Source organism: Rhincodon typus, chromosome 9, assembly GCF_021869965.1.
Source record: "Rhincodon typus isolate 14 chromosome 9, sRhiTyp1.1, whole genome shotgun sequence".
In the NCBI taxonomy this organism is placed as follows: domain Eukaryota; kingdom Metazoa; phylum Chordata; class Chondrichthyes; order Orectolobiformes; family Rhincodontidae; genus Rhincodon; species Rhincodon typus.
In genome coordinates this window covers 76,483,948-76,491,643 of record NC_063340.1, presented here as the reverse complement: position 1 = coordinate 76,491,643, position 7,696 = coordinate 76,483,948, and the positions used below count along the sequence as shown (strand labels likewise).

The window sequence follows — 7,696 nt, the reverse complement described above, 5'->3', positions numbered from 1 at the left end:
TCTGATGAAGGGTCTAAGCCCGAAACGTCAGCCTTCCTGCTCCTATGATGCTGCTTGGCTTACGTCAGCACTGCACATGTCCCGCGTAGCTGGAGCTGCCAGCTTTCAAATGAATCTTTGAACTGAGGGCCAGCCTGCATCTTGAAGCAGACACAGTAGACCCCAAAACACTCGGCAAAAAGAAGGGGAGTTCTCACAATGTTTTTGCCTCTCATCTCCCCAAACAAATATCCCACCCCGACCCCCACCGCCAAAGCAGATTAGTCAATCACTTCTCCACTCATTCTGAGGCTATGCATTCCTGTAATAAGTCACAAACTTCAAAATGCTTTAAGATATTTCAGGAATGTGAAAAGTGCTAGTTTTCTTCTCTCCGAATATCAAATCATCTTTTTACTACTGCACGTGTGCTTTGAGAGAAAAGTACTGAATGGAAGAGGAAAGAAAACAAATTGACAGATCTGTTCTGCTTCATTTTAATTAACTTGCAGGGATGTGGTGACACCACCTCCAGTGCGACTCGACCCCAGACCTGCTGCATCAGAGTCTTGGACATTACCACTCTTCCACAAGAGCCCTGGGCTACTAACCCACCCTGTGAGACAGACCCACGTATAATAACATATTGGCAGTATCATTCAATAAAGAAGATAACAACAGAAACCATTCCCTTTGCTGACTAGAAAGAGCTTACACCATTCCAATGGCTGTAATGTAAAACAGGAAATAATATTCTGCCTCATCGCAGCTTCGCAAAATAGCTATGATGCAAAAGGAGGCTATTCATCCCATCATGTCTGCACCAGAATGTAGTACAACAGGGGAGGAGTCTCACCAAATTATATTGGGTTTGAAGCATCCATAAAGCATGAGTAAAAGTCTTGAAGTCCCTCAGTGGTTCTCTCTGGTGGCTGCTCTACCTTACCCCTGAGTAAGTGGGTTGTCTCATCAGGAAAGGGTGGGCAAGTTGGGCTCGTTCCCACCAGAGTTTAAAAGAGTGAGGGGTGACTTGATTGAAGTGTATAAAGATCCGGAATGGGCTTCACAAAGTGGATGTGGAAAGGATGTTTCATCACTAGTCATAGCCCTCCAGTCCGAGAAACAACCTTCAACCATCACCCTCTGCTTCCTACCATCGAGCCAGTTTTGAATCCAATTAGCTAGCTCTCCCTGGATCCCAAGCAACCTAACCTTCCTGAGTAGCCTACCATGTAGGACCTTGTCAAAGGCTTTACTAAAGTCCATGTAGACAAAATCCACTGCCCTGCCCTCATCCATCCTCTTGGTTACCTCTTCGAAAAACTCTAAAAGATTTGTCAGACATGACCTCCTCTGCACAAATCCATGTTGACTATCCCTGATCAGACCTTGAATATCCAAATGTTGGTTGATCCTGTCCCTCAGTATCCTCTCCAATAACTTGCCTACCACTCATGTCAGGCTCAGTGGCCTATAGCTCCCTGGCTTGTTTTTGCTACCTTTCCGAAACAATGGAACAACATTAGCCACCCTCCAGTTTTCTGGAACTTCAGTGGCTAAGAATGAAGCAAAAATCTCTGTAAGGGCCTTTGCAATTTCTTCCCTAGCCTCCTACAATGTCCAAGGATGGACTTGATCAGGCCCAGGGGATTTATGCACCTTCATGCGCTTTAAGGCTACAAACACCTCCTCTCTGGTAATACGTATGTGGTCCAAAACATCCCCACTTGCTTCCCTTATTTCCTTAGCATCCATGATTCTCTCCTCAGTAAACACGGCAGAAAAATATTCATTAAAAATCTCCCCCAATTCCTGTGGCGCCACACATGGACGGCCATGCTGATCTTTAAGGGGACCTATTCTCTCCCTAGCCACCCTTTTACTCTTAACATAGCTATAGAACCTCTTTGGATTACCTTTAACCTTATCTGCCAGATCCATCTCATACCCTCATTTTGCTCTTCTGATTTCCCTCTTAAGTGTGCTCCTACACTTTTCATAGTCATCTAGGGATTCACTTGAGCCCGGTAGCTTAAACTCAATGTATGCCTTCTTCTTTTTCATGACCAGAGCATCAATATCCCTCGTCATCCACAGACCCTTAAACCTGCCAGCTTTTCCCTTCACCCTAACAGGGACATACTGTCCATGGACTCTCGATATCACACTTTTAAAAGCCTCCCGTTTGCCAGTCATTCCTTTTCCTTCGAACATACTTGCGTGGTCATGAGCTAGAATGGAGAGCTTGCTGGGAAATTACTGATCCAGGAAACTGAGATGGACAAGAACATGGGGACAGGTCTGACTAGATTGACAGTGGGAGACTGTGAAGAGCAAAGCAATCCAACAGAATCATAAAACAAAGGCTTTTTTCTCACACCGACCACATCATCACTTCCAGCTTGTGCGTTTTCATCAGTTGTTTTGCATCAGCATGTGCTGCTTTACATTTCTAGGCCTATAGCCTTGTTTTGGTGTATGAGCAACAGAACAGCAGGGGACTCTCCATCAAATCAGGACACAGATTTAAGGTTCTGAGCAAATGTTGTGGGGTCTGCTGTGACGAAGAACATTTTGTTTTCACAGTGAGTGGCAATGACTTGGAATCCAATGTCTACAAGGCAGGCAGAGGTGGAGATGATGATTTTAAAAGGTTACTGTCACAGAAGTAGAGCAGGGGAGTGGGGCTGATTGGATTCCTCTCAATGGGCTGACTGGTCTCTTTCTGTGCCATAATGACTCTCTAAATTGGGGTTTACGGCAACACAAAGAGCAAGAAGCAACAGGACCTCCACACATTTTTATTTAGGGGCTTTTAAATGAAAGGAAATAACTCTGCCTTAACAAGCTGCATGAAAGCATGCTTGTTAACCGCAAACATTGTCAGAAGGTGAGCTTCCAGCTGAGACACAGCTCAAGCAATTTATGTCTCAGCATTAGATAAGTCCCATTGAAAATCTTATCAGAGGATTGTGTCTTACAGTGAGGCACCATTCCAATGCACTATATATAAAGCAGTTGTCTGTTCATATCTGCAAAATATTTAAAAGTTTTTAGCCCAAATGTTCAACAGTGGATAAGTTCTTCTTACTTTGTGGCACCTAATGAAAGTGGAAAGGTTGCTTTTGGTTGAGGGAGTATGCACTTGGATCATGGCATCATTAATCACATCACCGTTATTTGCTCACTTAATTATGACCACTTTGCACAAGTCATGGAGGTCATTCAGAGATGGAAAATAATCCACTCGTTCTCCTTTTGGGCTCAATCTGTCCCATCTTCAGAGGCATATTTTCTATATCCCATGATACCCATCAGTAATTCTATCCTTGGATAAAAGGCTAAGTGGACAGGCAGTAGTGTAATGGTAAGGTCATTGACCTAGTATCCCAGAACTCCAGGCTAATATTGTGAGGACATTGGTTTGCACTCTACTGTGGCAGATAGCAATATCTGAACTCAACTTAAATCCGAAATAAAATCTGGTTCACTAATGTCCTTCAGGGAAGGAAATCTACCATCCTCACCCGGACTGGCCTACATATGTCTCCAGATACTACAACAACATAGTTCAATCCAATTATGTTTGGGCAATAAATACTGACCAAGCCAGCAATGTGCACATCCCACAAACATTTTTTTTTTGTTTTAAGAAGCATTTTAACAACATCTCTTCCAATTCTGGTTTTGTGCAGTTAGAATTTCCAGCTTTTCTTTTTGTTTTTTGATCTCAAATGTCCTTCACCTCAGGAGGTTAGCTGCCAGCCCATGAGGCGGGAGGCTCTTCTCCGACAACCAGAGGTTCTTAAGAGCTTAACTACATAAGAAATGGGAGCTGGAGTAGGCCATTCAGCCCCTCAGGCTTGCACCCCCATTCAACAACATCATGGCCAATCTGATTGGGGTGTCAACTACTCTTTCCTGTCTACTTGCAGGGCACTTAACTCCCTTGCTGATCAAAAATCCCTCAGTAGAATCAATGATGCAGTCTGCACTGGTGTCTAAGGAAGAGAATGTGAAACACAAATGACCCACTGAGAAAAAAAAATCAAAATCCTTCTTATTTCAGTCTTAAGTGAGAGACCCTAATTGTTAAATGTCATCACTTAATCCTGGACTCCCCCATAAGGAGAAACATCCTCTCAGCATTCATCCTGCTTAGTCACCTCAGAATCTTATGCGTTTTGATAAAATCACTTTCGTTCTAAGCGCCAATAGAATCCTAGAATAAAGGAATGGACGTCACAAATGATCCACATTCTGGCACTGATTGGCTGGACAAAAATATAGGAGAAAACATTTTCACTAAAGGTGGACGATGGGATGTTTCATGTCCAGCTGGTTCTAAACCCCACCCATTCAACACTCCCTATTCCATACCCTGTGTGCCTCACTGACTCCACACCTCCTGCATTCCACTGTCCACCCATGTTGGCATGGGTGCACCTCCAGCTCAGCGTGCATGTGCAACGACTGTACTTAATCCTTTCGTTCTGTTTTCCACCTGCAAAATGGGTGCACCATGAAAGAAACCTTGGAGTGCAGGTTCATAGTTCCTTGAAAGTGGAGTCACAGGTAGACAGGATAGTGAGGAAGGTGTTTGGTATGCTTGCCTTTATTGGTCAGTGCATTGAGTATAGGAGTTGGGAGGTCATGTTACGGCTGTACAGGACATTGGTTAGGCCACTGTTGGAATACTGTGTGCAATTCTGGTCTCCCTGCTGCAGAAAGGATGGTGTGAATCTCGAAACGGTTCAGAAAATATTTACAAGGATGTTGCCAGGGTTGGAGGGTGTGACCTATAGGGAGAGGCTGAATAGGCTGGGGCTATTTTATCTGGTGCGTTGGAGGCTGAGGGGTAATCTTATGGAGGTTAATAAAATCATGAGGGGCATGGATAGGGTAAATAGCCACGGTCTTTACCCCAGGATGAGTGAGTCAAAAACTAGAGAGCATAGGTTTAAGGTGAGAGAGGAAAGATATAAAACAGGGGCAACTTTTTCACACAGAGAGTGGTGCGTGTTTGGAATGAGCTGCCAGAGGAAGTGGTGGAGGCTGGTACAATTACAACATTTAAAAGGCATCTGGTTGGGTACATGAATAGGAAGGGTTTAGAGAGATATGGGCCAAATGCTGGCAAATGGGACTAGATTTATATCGGATATGTGTTTGGCATGGACGAGTTAGACCAAAGGGTCTGTTTCTTTGTTGTACGTCTCTGTGACTGTATGAGTGAGATTCCTTTGGGATTAAGGGAACTGTTCCGGAGACTGAGCCAGTCATTCCCATGGATGCAATCCCGGGAATGTCTTTATGTAGCGAACACTGTGCCATATTTCTTGGTGCTGGTTAGCTGAAGGCCAGGCCCCAGACTGGCCAAGGCTCATGACTGGCTTGAGCTGGTGTTTTAACACTGAAGATGACGTTGACTTCAAAAGGGGCGGCTGATCCCACCAGCAATGACTGCCATCAACCAGAATTCAGCAGACGATGCAGCGCTTGCTGTGCAGGTTCTGTGCAATTATATCACCTGAAAAGCTGCAATTTTCCAGAGGAATGTTTCCCTTCAGCCACCCTTTAACAAGGGAAACATTCATTTCAGTTGTCTTTCCCTTTCTGTCTATTTTCTGGCCATATTTTAACAACAGTGCTTGCACAACCTGTTCCTCCTGCAGCTCACCTCCAACACAGACACGGTCCTCATTTCTTACAGGCTCTCACGTGCGCCGGGGTGTTTATTTTTCGAGGTTTCTCGCACTACTTAATGTTTTGACTCCCAATTTCGGTGCAGTGACAAATTTACTCGGGGAAAGAAACTGGAAGAATGAGGGGACAAGTTACACTCAGGCAGCTCCGCAGCCACCCAAGGGAGACAAAAAAAATGGAAGCAAAATGGCACAGACAATTGTTTGGATCTTCTTTGTTTTCCACGTAAAACAGTCTTCCTTAACATGAATCCATTGTGGATTGTCAGGAAAACCCATCTGGTTCACCAATGTCCTTTAGGGAAGGAAACTGCCATCCTTACCTGGTCTGGCCGACATGTGGCTCCAGACACTCAGCAATGTGGCTGACTCTTAACTGCTCTCTGGGCAATTAGGAATGGGCAATAAATGCTGCCTAGCCAGAGACGCCCTCATCCCATGAATGAATAAAAAGAATCATGAACAACAACAAAATACATCTCGAGGTAACACACTGTATATATGTATATCATGTTATTGGGATACATGAACACCACCAAGGAATTTTATATTTCATCCAGAATGTTCCCCCAATTCTATTACTTTATAAACCACAGAATTATACAGCACAAAGACAGCCATTTGAGATATGCATTAGCCTCATGCTTTTGCCTTTGAGTGTTCAATCAATTGTCTTCTGAAAATTATTATCAAATCTCCTTTCACCAAAATTTCAGTGCATTTCAGGTCAATACAGCCCACTGCATAGAATGTTTTTTTTTCTCTTCTTGCAGCTTCTGGTGCTTTTGCCAGTTGCTTTACATCAGCTAAGACCCCAGCTGTTGAGTACCGTATCCAATTCCAGTCACAGCGGTTTTGGCCCAAGCCTTAGATGATGCAGAGATTTACCGGAGTGCTACCACGAATATGTAACTTTGGTTCTGAAGAGGAGCTGGGGTTGAAAGCATTGTTGATTGAGACAAGATTTAACTGGGTGTTCAACACCTTGAATGATTTTTTTTTTGTAGAGTACATAGTAAACTGTCCCAATGCAAGACCATCAGTAACCAGGGGATACAGTCGTATGGTAACAGGCCAAGAAGCAGAAGTGAGATGAGGGGTTTTAATCCTTTTTACACCGACTTGGAAAGTGGAAGCAGACTAAATATGGAGTTGGATAATTAATTGATGGCGTCGTGATTGGCAGGGTTATAGGGAAAGGGCAGGGCTGTGGGACCAAAGACCCAGCAGAGGAACAATGGGCTGGATGGCCTCTTTCTCTGCACTATCATTCTGTAATGTTAGGCAAAGGCTTCTTTGTGGAACTCTGTGAAAATGCACTTCAGGAATCAGGACAGATGAGCCATGATGCCAAGAAAAGCCTTCCCATTCTCATCTTCGCTCCAGACAAACAGGGATCTATTTAACAGTCTCACTGATAAAAAGGTTGGGTTGGAGGTGCAGAGTGCCCTCAGGACAATGTCAAGTGCCAACTCCCACACCCCACCCCACTCCAGAGCCGCGAATGTTATGACACCTCAAATGTTCACCCAAATACTTTTTGAAAGGTTTATGAGGTTTCCCCCCTCAACAACCCTTGTAGGCAGCACATACCAGAGCCCCACCACCCTCTGAGTGAAATCATTTTTCCTCAAATCCCCTCCAAACCCCCTGCTTTCCATTTTAAAGTTCTGCCAGGAGGTCCCAATCAACTCCCACCTGCTGTAGAGATGTGTCATGACGGGGTGGTTGAAAAAAATACTTTTCTCATTGGAAATCACACAGAGTTTAAAAGCTGTTCTCTCAATACCTAGCATGTTATAAACCCTTTGTAACTTATCATTTAACAATGAGTCTGCAACAACTTCAGCTAAAAACAATAATTGAAAAACAAGCAAACTAGGTTAGGGCTGTAACATGGCAAATGTCTGACAAAATTGACATTTTTAACGGACATCTTTGCTTATAGGGAACAACTTTGTTTATAGGGAACATCTTTGCTTACAGGGAACATCTTTGCTTACAGGGAACAT

The 7,696-nt window shown here is 44.0% G+C and overlaps 1 protein-coding gene across 1 annotated transcript in view; it reads right to left on the bottom strand.

Annotated features, from left to right (window-relative positions):
- Positions 1-7,696, bottom strand: part of ltbp1 (latent transforming growth factor beta binding protein 1) — a 294,397-nt gene that overhangs the window by 192,032 nt on the left and 94,669 nt on the right. The gene's annotated exons all lie outside the window — the stretch shown is intronic.